The 16,346-nt window shown below is 43.7% G+C and overlaps 1 protein-coding gene across 1 annotated transcript in view; it reads left to right on the forward strand.

Annotated features, from left to right (window-relative positions):
• The first annotated feature begins 3,896 nt into the window (after positions 1 to 3,896).
• The window catches only part of CHRM3 (cholinergic receptor, muscarinic 3), a 133,217-nt gene continuing 120,767 nt past the window's right edge, over positions 3,897 to 16,346 (forward strand). Inside the window, exon 1 of the mRNA XM_015421497.1 lies at positions 3,897 to 4,068. The gene's annotated coding sequence lies outside the window, so the exon portion shown is untranslated. The remainder of the gene's footprint in view (positions 4,069 to 16,346) is intronic.

Below are 16,346 nucleotides of genomic sequence, written 5' to 3' on the forward strand. Positions count from 1 at the left end.
GTGAGAACCAGTGAGGATTGTGAGGCACTCCAAAGGGATATGTTGAGGATGGGTGAGTGGGCGTCAACATGGCAAATGGGGTTTGATGTAACCAAGTGCAAAGTGATGCACATTGGAGCCAAAAGAAAGGTTAAAACACTTGGGGCTCTTTAGTTTGGAGAAACAACAGCTGAGGGATGGCATGATTGAGGTTTATAAGATTATGCATGGGATACAGCAAGTAAAGAAAGAAGTACTTTTCTCCCTTTCTTACAATACAAGAATTCGTGGGCACTCAATGAAATTGCTGAGCAGTCGGGTTAGAACAGATAAAAGGAAGTACTCCTTCACCCAAAGAGTGATTAACACATGGAATTCTCTGCCACAGAAGGTGGTGGCGGCTACAAATATTGATTGCTTTAAGAGGGAATTAGATAAACATGGAGCAGAGATCCATCAGTGGCTATTAGCCACAAGGTAGAGATAGGAACTCTCAGTCTGGGGCAAGTGATGCACTGTATTCTTGGTGCTGGGTGGGGCAACAGTGGGAGGACTTCTAATGTTCTGGCCCCACTGCTGGACTTCCTGATGGCACCTGGTATTTTTGGCCACTGTGTGAAGGAGTGTTGGACTGGATGGGCTATTGGCCTGATCCAACATTGGCTTCTCTTATGTTCTTAGGTAAATTTTCACACATTGTTCTGAAATACTCTTCTGAAATACAGAACACACTTGTGCCACACATACTGGCAGGTATTCCCCTTCTGCTGCATACCACTGAGCATCCTGAAATTTTATATCTAGGGGACAGCAAACTGTTAGGAATAGCATGGCTAGAAAGTGGGGGATCTTCAGTGGGAGGGAAGAATAGGAGAAAATTGTCACCTTCTCTTCCGCAAATGGTAATGCCATTCTACTGGAGGAAGTGCATGTTTGGATATATATCATTAGGTCTGGTCTGGAATCAAAACCTCCATAGTAAGTGTTTAGCAGCTGTTAAGCTTTTTTTTTTTGCTGTGAAGTGGCAGCCAAGGTAAGAGACATTCAGGGGTGGTCTGCCATTGCCTCCTTCTGTGTAGCAACCCTGGACTTCCTTGAGGGTTTCCCATTCAAATACTGACCAGGGCTGACCCTGCTTAGTTTCTGATGAGATCAGGCTAGCCTGGCCTATCCAGGCCAGGGTTCTAAGTAATAGGATTTACCAGATGCTAATTTTGTCAGCTCATTCCTGAAAATCATAATTGTGTTGTGTCCTTGATTGAAAACAAACATCTTATTCATGGCAAGAGAGTGTTACTATACATGGAAGAATTAACCAGAAAGAAGGAAAAGAAGATGATACGAACAGCAAGATGTGTGTTTGTGTGTGGGGGAGTATTTTTAATTTGTAAGAGATTTACAGAAATGTGTTTGAAACCTTCAAAAACCTTCAAAAACATACCCTTTGAACTCATAAAAGGGCATAAGCCATGCCTATGACTGTTTGGTAAGCCACCATGTTTATCCTTATGGAACACGCTGCTGAGACCTACTCAGAGCTTAGATGTGATGAAAGTCTTGTCTGAAGAGCTATTGAGCTATTGAATTAGCATTGTGGCTGTTATACAGGTCCTGCCAGCTGGCCTGCCAGACAAACATCCGTACACCATGGACATCTCAATAGTGTAGCAACCATAGATGCTGCTACTGAATAGAAAAAGAGATGTCCTTGGCTGGGTCAGAGCAAATCCACTCTCAGGTCTAGTACTCCATCCATAAAATAACAATAGTGATATAAATACCTAACATGGATATTGTGGAAACGAATGGCATAAGCATTAAAAGGTTTTGTGTATATTAAAATGTTCTGTAAATGTTGCAAAATTGTATTTCCATGTATAATATAAGCAAAAATATTCTCAAAGTCATATGAATATCTGCACACAAGCTAGTTTTCATTAGTATGGATACAAAGAATTGTTGCCCACCAGATCAGATTTCTTGGCAAATGCAAGCTGTTTGATTTCCAATGGTTTGATGTCACAGCTATCTAAAAATAAGATTTCATAAAAGTATCATGTGAAAAGTATTTGTACACTCATTTTCAAAATGGCTGTGTGTCTATGTATGCAGGGAAAATAGAAATGATCTGTGTTGAAAAATTGCTTGAGCATGTGATTAAAGGTTAACTAGGAGAATGATAGGCATCCTTATCAATGTTATGGTTATAAGAGCAATAGATTTAAAAAATATGAGAGGGAAGAGAGATTTTGCATTCCTTTATATTTTTACTTTGGTAGATACCACAGTTCTGCAAAATAAATGAGCCAACAGAAATGAAATCTCAATATTTCTGATAATTCAGGATGTACTATATCATTCTACCCTGGAAGTGTATGTGTATGCATATGAGTATATTTTTTATGCACCTGAGTTTCCTTGCTTATTTTTCCAAGATGGTTTTCAGCTTAAGCTCAAAACTCTGCTTCTGGAATTGCTAATGTCAGCAAAACACTCTTCTTTTGTTTTACTAAAGCAATATCAGAGCTTTACTGATATTATTGTTCTCCTAGATCTGTTAAGGCACAGTGAAATCAAGTGTGTGTGGTGGGAGCTGGTAAACATCTTTATACATTTTACAAAAACATACTTTATACAGTTTACAAATGGTAAACATCCATTTTACCCTGTATTCAATTAGGTCCTTTAGGGTGTTCAGAATGACTAGTTTGATAAGATCCCTCATTTTTAAAAAAGCCCTAGAGAAACTAAAGTATATGATTGAGTTCAGATTATTTTCAATGATTGCCCTTACTGAGCCAGGGTTATAGATGGGTGCTCAAAGATGTACAAGCATACTTTGGATGGATGTAATGTTGTAATATGCAGCAGTCATTCTGCAATGGAAAGTGTGATGCTGCTTTTAGCTGTGGATGAATCTTAATAACGTAAGGTAGATAGACTATCATGGTTTAATCTGGAAGATATTCCTATTTGTCTGAAATCATTACTATGGGAAGTCAAAGGTTAGAGCATTGGTAGGCCCAAAGTTAGTCATTAGATCAAGTTTAAGACAGTTGTCATTGATATAAAGAGATATAAAGAGCTCAGTGCCACCTCCTTCAAAAGCTAAGGGAAGACTATAGCTCAGTGCTGGAGCACATGCTTTGCATGCACAAGGTCCCAAATTGAATTTCTAACAACTCAAGGTAAAAGTCTGGTAGCAGGACTGAGAACTAGCTGTGTCTGAGACTTTGAGCCATTCATCATTCAAGCTAGAGCAGAAGCAAAGTTGGACCAACAATCTGACTCCATATAAGGCAGTTTCAGATGTTCACGGTTGTTTGTTTATTATGGAATAGTAAAGGCATACTTTATCTTGAACTTGAAATAGGAGTAATATTAGCATTAATTAGAATGTTATAATAGGTAATCAGCTTTTGACATGAGATGGGACTAAAATACTTTAGATGTTAGAACTTTCAAATATGGAAGTAGTCCCAATATAAGTCTCTACCTGGAAACAACCACTTAAATGACTGTAATCAAATATGCAAGACCTAGCACTTTAAATAAGAAGTTGTTTATTAAAAACTCCCTAAAGTGACATAATATGTGGTTGGCAAGGCTTGAAAATGGTTTTCAAAGATTAGCAAATGTGTGCATTATTACAGTTCAGTGAACCAGTTCAGAAGATATCTGAACCACACTGAACTTTTGCTTTCCTGAGTATCCAAGTAATTTTACAGTTAAAGCTGCTTAGACTTTTTAAAAGGACTCTTTAAATTGCTTTTTTTTCTTCATCTGTTATATTCATCTCTACAAAACCCGTTTGTTTTTGCTTGCTTTCCCCTAGATACTCCTCATGATCCATGGCTTGGAAGAAAATGCCTGGGATCAATGCCAGTGGCTCTGATCTCCTGTCTTTTGCACTACGTTGAACTCCAGTAAAGTTGTGCCATGTACTATGGTGTATCTTTATGGTATACAGTGTGTCATGGAATGCCCATGACTTGGAGCAATTACCACCCTTCTTTCCCTGACGAAGAGAAGTGGAGGGTACAACAGGCTTGAGCAACTGAATCCAGCACCAAGGACTTATCCTGAAAGGTAGGACCACTGATAATGAATAAATGAGGGTTTTTTTTAAAAAAAAATGCATCCATTTTATCTATAGGTTTTGTCAGTATAAGGTAGTGAAAAAAATATTTCTTTCTCTCATTCCAAGATCCATCTGTACAAATGACATTTAGTATAGCATCACATAGAGATCAATTGCTTTGAGTAATTTCTGGTGCCATTCCAAGAAAATAATGATTCTTTTTAATTAGGGCTTTAAGGAGTGGCAGAGAATTGTGTGTGCACATCTTTTGAGAATTTTGAAACTGCCATAATAATTGCATTTTATAATAACATTTAGCAAAACAGCAACAGGGATTTATTTTCAGTAAACAAAACAAATTTTAATTTTCTGCCTTGGATTAATCTGCTTAGTTCTTTAGCAGGATCAGGGATGTTTCTTTAATATTGTGTCAGGGGGGAATGCGTTCTCATGCATTGAAACACACAATTTTTTGAAAGAACAATATACAACTCAATTGGCAGTTGCTAGGCTAAAATATAAATTTTGAAATATATGTATCATGTGTGCATAATAGATATAATTCTTCAGGTAAACCTGGAAGCCCATCTATTATGTTGTTCTTTCACAATAAGAAGCATGGAATAGGAGAAAGTATGAGTTATACTGGATCATCTGTAATCAAAATAAATCCTGCAAGCTTTCAAACATCACAATATTGAGATCAGTAATAGGTGTTCAGAGTAAAATAAAATGCACTTATTCCTGCACGCATTCATGTTTGGTATCATGCCACCTGGTGTATCTGAGAATAAAGGACTTAATGAAGCAGTCTATGTTAACTGGATTGCAGTTATTTTGATCTGCCTGAGGATGGAATCTTTTAGTGCTAAGGTCTGAAGCAATTATAGCTGTAGTTGTAAGTTCATGTACAACAGGATTGATAGGTGAGAACCCCTTGGCTTGACTGAGAATCATCTTGGTATTTACAAGCTTTCTTGGTGAACATTTGGCAAAATCTCATCTGTTTTCTGACGTTCTCTCTTGGCTTATAGTGTTGGTGCATAGTGCCACACATTGGTTATTCAGGCTCTCTAGATTTCATCTAAATGGGGACCACATTCCCATAAAAATTTGCAATTGACCCAAGCAAATAACATATGCAAAAGAAAAAAAATGGTAATGTAGCTGACAGCCATCAAGGGGAGTTTCATCAAAAGTAAGTGGTTAACATTAAGGAACTGTTGTTATACTCATACTACAAACCATCTGGCTTATGTGTCTGGCCTGCCATGGACTGTTCAGGCTTGCCTGCTAAGCACGGCTTGCACAAAAGGACATTTTACTGTTTCCTATTCCTCTTTCTGCAGTCAAGTGGCTCTGTCATGGCTTGTGTTCATGTTGTGTGTGGGGGGGTAGCTCCATGGTAAAGCAACTGCTTTGCTTGCAGAATATGCTAGGTCCGTTCCGTGATATCTCTAGCTAAAAGGTTCAGGTGGTAGGTGATGTGAAAGATTCTGTCAGGATCTTGGGAGTCACTGTTCTTGATAGGTCTGACTCAAGTTAAGCCATCTTCATGTGTACATTCTTCAAATAGTTTCTTGGGCAGAATTGTGATGCCTTTCATTGCCCCATATGACTCCTATTTTTACCTCTGGTTGACTCAGAAGCAGTGTTCCCTCTAAGCTGAGTTAGTGTGAGCTAGCTCAAAAAATTTTAGCCTCCGGCTCACAGATTTTTGTCTTAGCTCAGGAAGGATGGCTCCAGAGCAAACTAATTTATGCAGTAGCCAAATCGCCTTCTCACAAATTTAATTCCAGTAGCTCACAAAGTAGAATTTTTGCTCACAAGACTCCACAGCTTAGAGGGAACATTGCTCAGAAGTGCTACTGCATTTCTCCTACCAGCTCACAATTCACCCCTCACAATGAATATGTCTACTGTAAACCATTTTAAAGCCACATAAAGTTTTTATAGGTCCCTTGACAAGAGATTTAGCCTTCAACCCAAAATAAAGGAGTCAGCATAATTCCTCCCATAGCTGATCTCCTCCATAAGAATGCTTCCATTTCAAAATTTAACTCTGAAGCTGTGATCTCATATCAACACTCATGTCTTGGCATTGATAAAACTGGATTAATTGTTTTGTAAGAGTTGTTCTATTCAGAGTGTTTGCTTCTCCTAAAAATACCCAGAAGCTATTATTTGAAAAAAGTAAATCTTTGAAAAAGTTGTATCATACATAATGTCAGTGCCTGTTAAACTATATGCAGCATGTGTTCTTCATAAAGAATAATATTTGGACAATAAAGTTTGAGTTCAGTGGCACCTGTATCTGATGACGTGTGCATGCACATGAAAGCTTATACCCAGAATTAAATTTTGTTGGTTGTAAATGTGCCACTGGACTCAAACTTTGTTATGTTGCTTCAGACCAACTTGGCTTCCCACTTGAATATTTGAAGAAATAAGTGACATCTAGTGTTGCCATTCCCCAGTTGGGGGTGGGTGGTCCCCTGGTTTTTCGGGCTTCTGCCCACTGCCAGCCAGCTGGCTAGTGGAAGGAAATCCCCCCTAACAGTGACATCACCAGAAATAAATGCAATGTACCTACATCTCTGTGACATTGGGGAGATGACACTCTGGTTTTGGGGCAAAACTATGGTTTGAAGCTGATTTTACCATAGAGTTTTGCCCAAAAACCAGAGTGTCACCCCTGACAGCCGTGATGTGCCTATGTTACTTCTAGCAATGTAGACATGTTGTATGACAAGGCTTCTGGCTCCCAGAACATCCCCCCACCCCACTGGCATTTCCGATGGACCTGGCAACCCTAGTGACATCATCTTATGTTGATATAATTGCAGTGCATCCATGCATTTTTTTTTGTCTATCCATCTGTATATTTCTGTTTCACTATATGGTATAGCAGAGTCCTCAGGATAGTACTATTCAATTAAATATGGTCAAGCCTTACAGTGACTTGTTTAACTGTGCAAATCATACAAAAATCTGTATTTAAAGTGAAATTGTATACTACATTGTAAAATCATACAACTTGGCATAATTTTTTTAAAAGTAAAATAATGGACAATAGAAATTGAAAGCAAAATTCAGATCTTCCTTCCATTGTAGATAACGGAAGGCACAAAGTGCCAAACAGGAAGCCTAGGTCGAGAGAAAGGCTCAAAGTAAGTGGGAAAAGCCTGGATACAGAAAGGATTTCCACTAAATTTGCTCCTCCCTGTTCTCCTGGATGATATTTTATCTTCATGCTCATACTGTGTCCTTTGTTTTTGAATGTATGCCTGCCAAGTAGGATAAGAAAATGTTCTGTCTTGTCCAATTATTTTTCTTTCTAATTTGTCCTCCAGTTCCCACCCACATTCTTCTCTCATGTCTTCCCATTCTGTGCACCCTCCACTTCTGTGGGGCAGAGCATGCCTATGGGTTTTTTCCATAAAGGCTGAGAAAATCTGGAGCCAAAGGGTAGCCTTTGTCACCATTATGACTACACAATCATAGCTGTGATTTCTTCCTTCAACCTTAGCTTTGCCTTTGGATGTAATTCTCCTGAGGAAGGGTCATGTCTGTGTTCTGTACAGTACTTAGGTCATCATTGTTTGTCATTAAATAAAACCTTAGTTATACAGCAGCTGTCATGTTCCACTTTTAAGGCCAGTTATGTAAATGCAGAGTTCTTACTTCTTTGGGTTCCAAGCAAGTGCATAAGTGGTAGGCAATCTGTCTCTTTCTGTATTTTGTTCTTTGTGACTGTTGAGAACCATGCAGTCGAGCTGGTTTCAATAAATATTTGTAACTAGTAAAGTACTGTTGAGAGTATTCATGCAAAGATGAGACTTGCTGGAAAAGACAATAATGCTAGAAAAAACTGAAGGCAGTAGGAAAAGAGAAGGACCTAACAAAAGATGGATTGAGAATAAAGGAAGCCATGGCCTTCAAATTGGAAGACTTGAGCAAGGCTGTTAACCATAGGACAATTTGGAGGTCATTAATTCATAGGGTCATCATCAGTCGGAAGTGACTTGACAGCACTTAAAACATACACAAAGTAGTTAGTAGACATTAAAATATAAGCCCAAGAATGTAATATAAGATGGGACATTATATATAAAACAGTAGATCATTCTAAAAGAAACAAAATCCTGACTAAAACCATTCCATTCTGAAGTAAATCCCGTGTTATTCAATGGAGCTTAGTTCCAGGAAAATGCTCTTAGGACTGTAGCTTTTATTTCCTAAAGATGGTGAAGAGCTGGTTTGGTGGGCTGATTCCTTAAGGTCTCCCTAGAAACCCCTGGTTGCTGCCTGTAATACCGCTGAAATTGGCACACTAAGGAAAGCTTCCCCTAATGACCTCTGTGCAAGTGGGAATATACATAGAGGAGGTTGTCTTCTGAAGAGAGTTCAATCTACACATTATCCAATACTCAGATCTGTGATATAAATGCATTCAATAAGGTAAAATAAAACATAGGCAAAAAGTAAAATTTTGCATAAACATTTTTAACGTTGTGGACAAATCCCCAGTTTATTTACATAGGGAGTTACCACCAAAATCACAGCAATGGCAGTCCCCCAAACCTGATTTTGTTTCTAAGTCCTGAGTTCAAATTTATTTGATTAGCCAAGTATCTATAAAACATTTGGTGTCAATGGGTTTTGTGATTCAAGATAAGTCTATAAATAAAAAACCTATTTCAGCAGTATTTATTTATGCTGTGAACGTTATCTAGGATGTTCTGTCTAAGAGAAAGTGATAAAGGAACTCGATGTGCTCATATTTCAAGTGTCCTTTGAGACTGTTTAGTGAGTGTCAGAATTGTAGCATTTCTAGTTTTCTGCAGAACTGGTGGACGGCAGGACCCCACCTAACCAGCTGCAGCAATGCAAGTCTCCCCTTTCTCCTCCATGGTGACAGCAGAAACCCATGACAACCCACTTGCACTACCAGCCAGGCCATGATCCTTTGGGAAAGCCCCAGCCTGTCCTTGCTTGGTCAGGGGTGAGGGAAGGGTTGCCAGGTCCTTCTGAGTCCCCAGCGGGGGACTTTGCAGGGCATTCCAGGGGGTGGGGACAGCCCCAATGTGATGACATCATGCAGAAATTACGTCATCATGTTGGGGACCAGCACCTGCACTCCAAATCATGAATTCATGGCTTGGATTGCAGGCACATGACGCCCCCGCTTCTTCCCCAAAGCATTTAAAGTATCTCTTTAAATGCTTTTGGGAAGAAGTGGGGGGTCTGTGCGGGCATACACTCCAAGCCACACATTCGCTTTGAGGAAGAAGCGAGGTGGGGGGTGGCGCACGCCCCTCTCCCTCCTGCAAGATTTAAAGGGCCCTCCAGCTGATTGGTGGACCATGCGCTCCCCACTGATCAGCTGAAGGGCTCTTTAAATCTTACAGGAGGGGAGAGAGAGGGATGGCTACTGCCAGTCAAGTTTGGGGCAGGGCTTAGGGCCGTGGTTCTCCCTGCTATCCAGCAGGCCAGCAGCAGATTGGAGCCCCCAGAGCTGGGGGGGGACTCCTCCAGGATTTGGGGGAAGGCAACCCTAGGTGAGGCTGGCCTGGTACCACCACCCAAGGCTCAGGGCAACCGGGGTGGGTTCGGGGGGGATGGGGCTGCAGGCGGGCTGCAGCAGTGGCTCCTGAGGAAAGAAACAACATAGCAGACATCTGGAGAAGAGAGGTCTGTGAGCATTCGGTGAGGCTGGCCTCTGAAGTAAGAGGCAGCCCTGCAGACAGGTGCTGGCAAAGACATCTGGCATAATGCATGATGGATGAGGGTGGGATGAAGCTGCCCAGGCAATGAGAGCTTTCCTCCAATCCCCACTACTCCCAGGTCACATGGGTGGGATGTAAATGGCCAAGAAGGCATGGTATCCCACTGGCTATTTAAAGCAGGCCCAGACACAGGCCAAAGATGGTGTGGCTGATCCTGCTCAGAGCGAGGGGAGCAGAAGTCAGTGGAGAGCAGGAGGATTCTGGTGTTGCAACCCCTTCCTCTTCTCACTGAGGCCTAGAAGGCCCTCTAGTGTAGAAACACTTGTGACACAGAGGCAAGGAGTGGAGCAGTGGCAGGAATAGCCTGGCAAGAACACACACAGAGAGATCTCAATAGATTCTGACTGATTGTAGTTCAATATCATCAGTGTAAATTACTAGAGTAAACATGCAGCTAAGCTCAGATTGACAGAAACCATAATTCTCTAAGATATAATGTTTTCAATGAAGTAATGTCTGTGCAGTCACAAAAGCTATGATTTCTTTTGGCATTGAGTACTTTGCTGATTTAGTTGTGTCAAGAAGAATAACAATAATTGTCATGGTTTTCATATGTATTCCATGACAGAATGACATAAAACATTCTTTGTCTGAAACCCACTGAAACTTTTTTAAAGTATGGTAATGAACTTGATTTTCGGTCATTCTTCAGAATGCATGTAATACTCCAGAATCTTGAGTGGACATCACTGTAATTTCCAAACACCCTTTCCCCTGTTGTGCAACTGTAGATCAACTGTGGGTGTTTGATCTATTATTCAGAAATCTTAACTAATGGATTATCTAAATCAACTTCAAGCATTCCTGGATGAAGCAGATTGTTTAGATCCTTTCCAGTCTGGTTAGGGGACTGAAATATCTTTGGTTGTCCTGGTGCACCTTTCTGCTGTTCTGCTGATTCTCCTTGACCTCTGAGTGGCTTTTGATACCATCAGTCAATCTTTCTGAACTGCTTTTCTATGCTGGGATTGGGAGAGACCATTTTGCAGTGTCTCTCTGGTTCTATCTGTAAAGTAGGTTTGATAATATAATGCTGGGGGATGGCTTTTGGCCTACGGGTTCCCACAAGGCTCCATCATGCCCACTGTGCTTTTCAACAACTATATGAAACCACTGAACAAAGTTTGAGTCCAGTGGCACCTTTAAGACCAACAAAGTTTTATTCAAGGTATAAGCTTTTGCATGCATGCACACTTCTTCAGATACAAGGAAATGGAAATTACGTCCATACATGGAGGTAGAGGTAGAACAGTAAATTAGCATACAGCATAATTCTGCGGCCGAGTGCTGAAGAATAGATGCTTTTGAATTATGGTGCTGGAGAAGACTCTTCAGAGTCCCTTGGACTGCAAGGAGATCATGCAGCTTTTCAGTGCGATCCAGCCCAGAGTGGAAAAACCAATCAGGGTCCGCTCACTAGTCCAGAATTGTTATCCTCTGTTCAAGTTTATACAGTTACAGTTCGGAATCCTCAGTGAATAGTCTCTTGTTTACATAATTTGTAATTGGATGATGTTTACCAAGATGGCAGCACACAGAGAGCATTGGTGCTAGGCTCTCTGCAAGTTTCATCATGCTGACACCCATGTGCAGACTCATATACCCTGCTTATGGACTTTTAACATTGCTGGGCAACTGCAGAAACCAGTGGGACTGGAGGAACCAGCTGTATCTTACCATCCCCGAGGAGCAGTACGATCAGCCTGGACGTGGTGGCGATGTGCGAGGAAGCCGCGGAGTTGATTGGAGACCCAGCTGAGGCGTGGGGCCCTTTTTGCTTGCCTGCCCCACCAACTGTCTGTCTGGTTCGGCACAAACACCACTTTTGCCATCTTGGCTGCATGAGCCAGGCTACTCTGAATTTGCTGGGGGGGGCAGCTGGGGAGTCTGGGGGGGTCACCACCCCCCTTTGGTCTGCCTGGCACAGTCTGGGAGTGGTGGAGCAGCTTGGGTGGCAAGCAGGGTAACAACATCTACTTAACAGCAGTGGCACATAGTGGAATATTAACATCAGCCAACTAAGTTGGTCGGTCTGAGGCTCTAGTCGGTTGTGGCTGGTGAAGACCACCCAGTGTGCTGATGCCCAGGCAGGGAATTCCAGTGCTCCTGGGGAGGGGAAAGTATAGCGGTGGGACCAGGCGTGGAGTCAAGGGAAGAGGACTGAGAAGTAGAATAGCTCACACACACACCCTTCCAGCCTGTGTCCCATCCCAAAGGTTGTATGCAGTGGGGCTAGGATTAATGTCCCCCCTCTGACATTGACATTGTGCAATGCCAGGTCTATAAATAATAAGACCACGGTCTTCTGGGATTTCGTGCTTGAGCAGAAGGTAGACCTGGTGTGCATGACCGAGACCTGGGTACGAGATGGGGAGACAGTAGCTCTCTCCCAGCTAGTTCTTCCTGGGTTGTCGGTCCTTCACCAATCATGGACTAGGGGATGGGGGGGAGTGGCCCTATTCATTCGGGAGGCTTACGCCTTCAGAGCGCTTGCGCCACCAAGGATCATGGGCATCAAGTGTGCCGGCCTGGTGTGGGAGGCTGGGGAGAATTTAGCGATTTGGCTAGTGTACCAACTGCCCAACGCACCGGCTAATAGGTTGCCATCCCTGGTGGTGGCCGTATCAGGCTGGACACTGGAACACCCTAGACTGATAGTCTTGGGTGATTTCAATGTCCATGCTGATGATGCGACCTCTATGCAGGCAGTGGACCTAGTATCCTCCATAGCGGCACTGGGACTCGCCCAATATGTAATGACCCCCACTCACCAAGCTGGGCACATGCTCAATTTGATCTTTGCAGCAGGGGTTACAGTGGACCGGATCACTGCTCTGGCGGTGCCATGGTCAGACCACTTTCCCTGAGGGCCCATCTGACTGTCCCACCCCAACCCTGTTTGGGTGGTGAGCATATTTTAGCTTGCCTGCGGAGCCAAATGGTCCCAATGTGGCTTCATATGGCTCTTTGGGATCCAATGCACCCTGGCGGCTCATTAGATGAGCTAGTAGAGGACTGGCACAGCCGGCTCTCAACAGCCATCGATGAGATCACTCCCCAGTACCCTCTGCACCCCTGCTCTAAGCTTGCTCCCTGGTATACCCAAGAGTTGCGGCTTATGAAGGAAGGGATAAGACAGTTAGAGAGACAGTGGTGGCGCGCCTGCGATGAAGCTACAAGAGCATCTTATAGGACGTTTATGAGATCCTACGAGATGGCAGTCAAAGCAACAAAGAAGGAGTACTTCACGACTATGATTGCGTCTGCAAGCTCACACCCATCCCAATTATTTAGAACAATTTGGTCCATTACTACTCTGCCTCAGGGCAAGCTAAATGTTAGGGAATTGGATATCAGCTGTGAGGCTTTTGCGAGCTATTTCGCAGACAAAGTCTTTTCGCTCCGCCATGACCTCCCTGCCACATTTGAAACAGTGAGTGAGCTTGAGGCCCCTTGCATGTCTCCTGGTCAGGTTATGGATCATTTCAACCTGCTCAGCCTAGAGAAAGTTGACAAATTGCTTCTGACTGTACGTCCTACCACTTGCTTCCTGCATCGGTGCCCTTGATGGCTGGATTCGACTGGCTTTCGAGCAAGGGAACCTTTAACTTTGAAATAGTCAACAAGTCCCTCTCGGAGGGACTGTTCCCAGGCGTGCTCAAGGAAGCAGTGGTACATCCTCTCCTTAAAAAACCATCTGTGGATCCATCCACATTGGCGATGCAGCTTCACAGCTTTTTGGATGACGCTTCCATCCTAGATCCCTTCCAGTCCAGTTTTCGCCCGGGTCATGGGATGGAGACGGCTCTGGTCTCAATCACAGATGATCTCTGGAGGCATCTGGATCGAGGCAGAGTGGCGGTGCTGTTGTTTTTGGACCTGTCAGCCACGTTTCACATGGTTGACCATCAGCTACTGGCCCACTGCCTTGCCGGCACTGGGATTCAGGGGCTTGCCTTCCAATGGCTTGTCTCCGTCTTCCATGGCCGGGGTCAAAGCGTGGCACTGAGGGAACAGCAGTCCAGGAGGCACCCACTTGACTGGGCAGTGCTGTCCCAATGTTATTTAACATCTACATACACCCCCTTGCCCAGATTGCATGGAGACATGGGCTGGGGTGTCACCAGTACGCTGATGACACCCTGCTCTATCTGTTGTTTGGTGGCTGGTCCAACTCCAAACTGGAAGATCTTGACCGGGCGTTACAAGACGTGGCTGGTTGGCTTAGGCTGAACCGGTTGAAACTTAACCTGATGAAGACGGAGGTCCTGTGCCTGATTCGGGGTGGACCAAGGGTAGGGATCCCACTCCCAACCTTCGATGGGGCTCTGTTGGTGCCAGTGCCAGAGGTTAGGAGTTTGGGAGTGCTCCTGGATAATGCTCCTTGACAATGGAGGCCCAGGTAGCAGCCACTGCCAAGTCGGCCTTTTATCGCCTTCAGCTGATTAGGCAGTTGCTTCCCTTCCTTGAACGCAACAACTTGGCAATGGTGATCCATGTGATGGTCACCTCAAGGTTAGACTACTGTAACACTCTTTACATGGGGCTGCCCTTATCACAAATTCGGAAGCTACAGCTGGTGCAAAATGCTGCAGCCAGGCTGTTGATGGGCCTCCCAATACAGGAGCACATTCAGCCTCTCCTGAAGGCATTGCATTGGCTACTGATAGCATACTGAATTCACTTTAAGGTGCTGGTTCTTACCTTTAAAGCCCTTTATGGTCAGGGACCTACATACCTGAGGGACCGCCTTTCCCAACATCGACTCATCCTTCCCAGGCTAAAGGATGCCAGGCTAGCTACAACCAGGGCCAGGGCTTTCTCAGTGGTGGCTCCGCTCTGGTAGAATGAGCTCCCAGAAGAAATCAGGGCCTTGCAGGACCTTATGCAGTTTTGCAGGGCCTGCAAGACAGAGCTGACCTGCCAGGCTTTCAATTAGGAGCCGCCCCAGGGGAGAATGCCCTGTCCCCTGAAATTCTTAAAGCAGCCTGAGCCACCCATACAACATTAGATCGGGATCGACCACTAGAAAGGCACGGAAGTCTGAGCGCTATCTCAGATGTAATGTTAAATTATTATCTGTTTATTGGTAATTGGATTATCATTGTTAGCACCTTTTAATGTTGTGATTGTTATGGTTTTAGGATTATCATACTATTTATTGTAGTTTTTATGCTGCTGTAAGCTGCCCTGTCCTGCCAACCTAGCAGTTCGAAAGCAAGAAATTGCAAGTAGATAAATAGGTACCACTTCGGTGGGAAGGTAACAGCGTTCCGTGCGCCTTGGTGTTTAGTCGGCCACATGACCACGGAAACGTCTTCGGACAGCGCTGGCTCTTCGGCTTTGAAACGGAGATGAGCACCGCAACCCAAATACTTTGGCCACCAAATGAGAAGGGAGCACTCACTGGAGAGGACCCTGATGCTGGGAAAGATTGAAGGTAAAAGAAGAAGGAGACAGCAAATGATGAGATGGTTAGACAGTGTCATCGATGCAACGAACATGAAATTAAGCAAACTCTGGAGGATGACAGAAGACAGAAAGGCCTGGCATGATGTGGTCCATGGGATTGCGAAGAGTCGGACTTGACTGTGTGACTGAACAACAACAAAAATTGGGGGGAAAACATAGTAAAGGAAATAAATCTGTCAAAATTGGAGATTGATGGGCAGATACTGAGAGTAATTAACTGAGACCCTGCCTTTACACTCCATCTGCCTCCTCTGAAGCATGGAGGTGACCTTACCACATCTTCTTCTTTAAAGTGGGGCAATTGGCTGTGGAGAGTTCTCTCCCCTGTCCCCAGACCAGAGAAATACATTCCAATCTGCCATTCCAAAGCATACATCTTCTTCATTTTATTTTATTTCTTGTTTGGAATAATAGATTTTTTTGAATAATAGATTAAAACAAGAGGGGACCCACAACAAAATGTTGCATAATGTGTTGTGGTTTGTTTTATATTCCTATAAGGCCAAGGGATATGGAAGACATTAAGGGGGCATCACAGAGCATCTCCCGCAGACTGCAGGGGGTGGGAATTACCGGGCACAGCAGTAAAATGTTCAAAGCGACCCTGTGCATCAGAGACCACTGCAGCTGGTATTACCACCCTGGCATTTAAAAGGTTAAGTGTGATAATAGTGAGAGGGGAAGGAAAGAGGGGGGGCTTGCAGAAGTGGGGGCACCCCAAAAACATGCAGGGAGGTAGTATTCTCCCTCTTTTGCTTCTTTCCCCCTCCCCTTCTTTCTCTTTCTCTCTGCCACCAAGGTAGGGTTGCCAGCTCCACGTTGGGAAACACCTGGAGATTTGGCGGGTGGGATTTGGAGAGGGGAGGGACCTCAGCAGGACATAATGCCACAGAGTCCACCCTCCAAAGTCGCCATGTTCTCCAGAAGAACTCATCTTGGTTGTCTAGAGATCTCCAGGTGCCACCTGGAGTTTGGCAACCCTATCCCAAGCCTAAATATTAAAACTCTCTCTCTCTCTCTCTCTC

This window comes from Gekko japonicus, unplaced genomic scaffold, assembly GCF_001447785.1.
Source record: "Gekko japonicus isolate JY-2015 unplaced genomic scaffold, Gekko_japonicus_V1.1 scaffold378, whole genome shotgun sequence".
In the NCBI taxonomy this organism is placed as follows: domain Eukaryota; kingdom Metazoa; phylum Chordata; class Lepidosauria; order Squamata; family Gekkonidae; genus Gekko; species Gekko japonicus.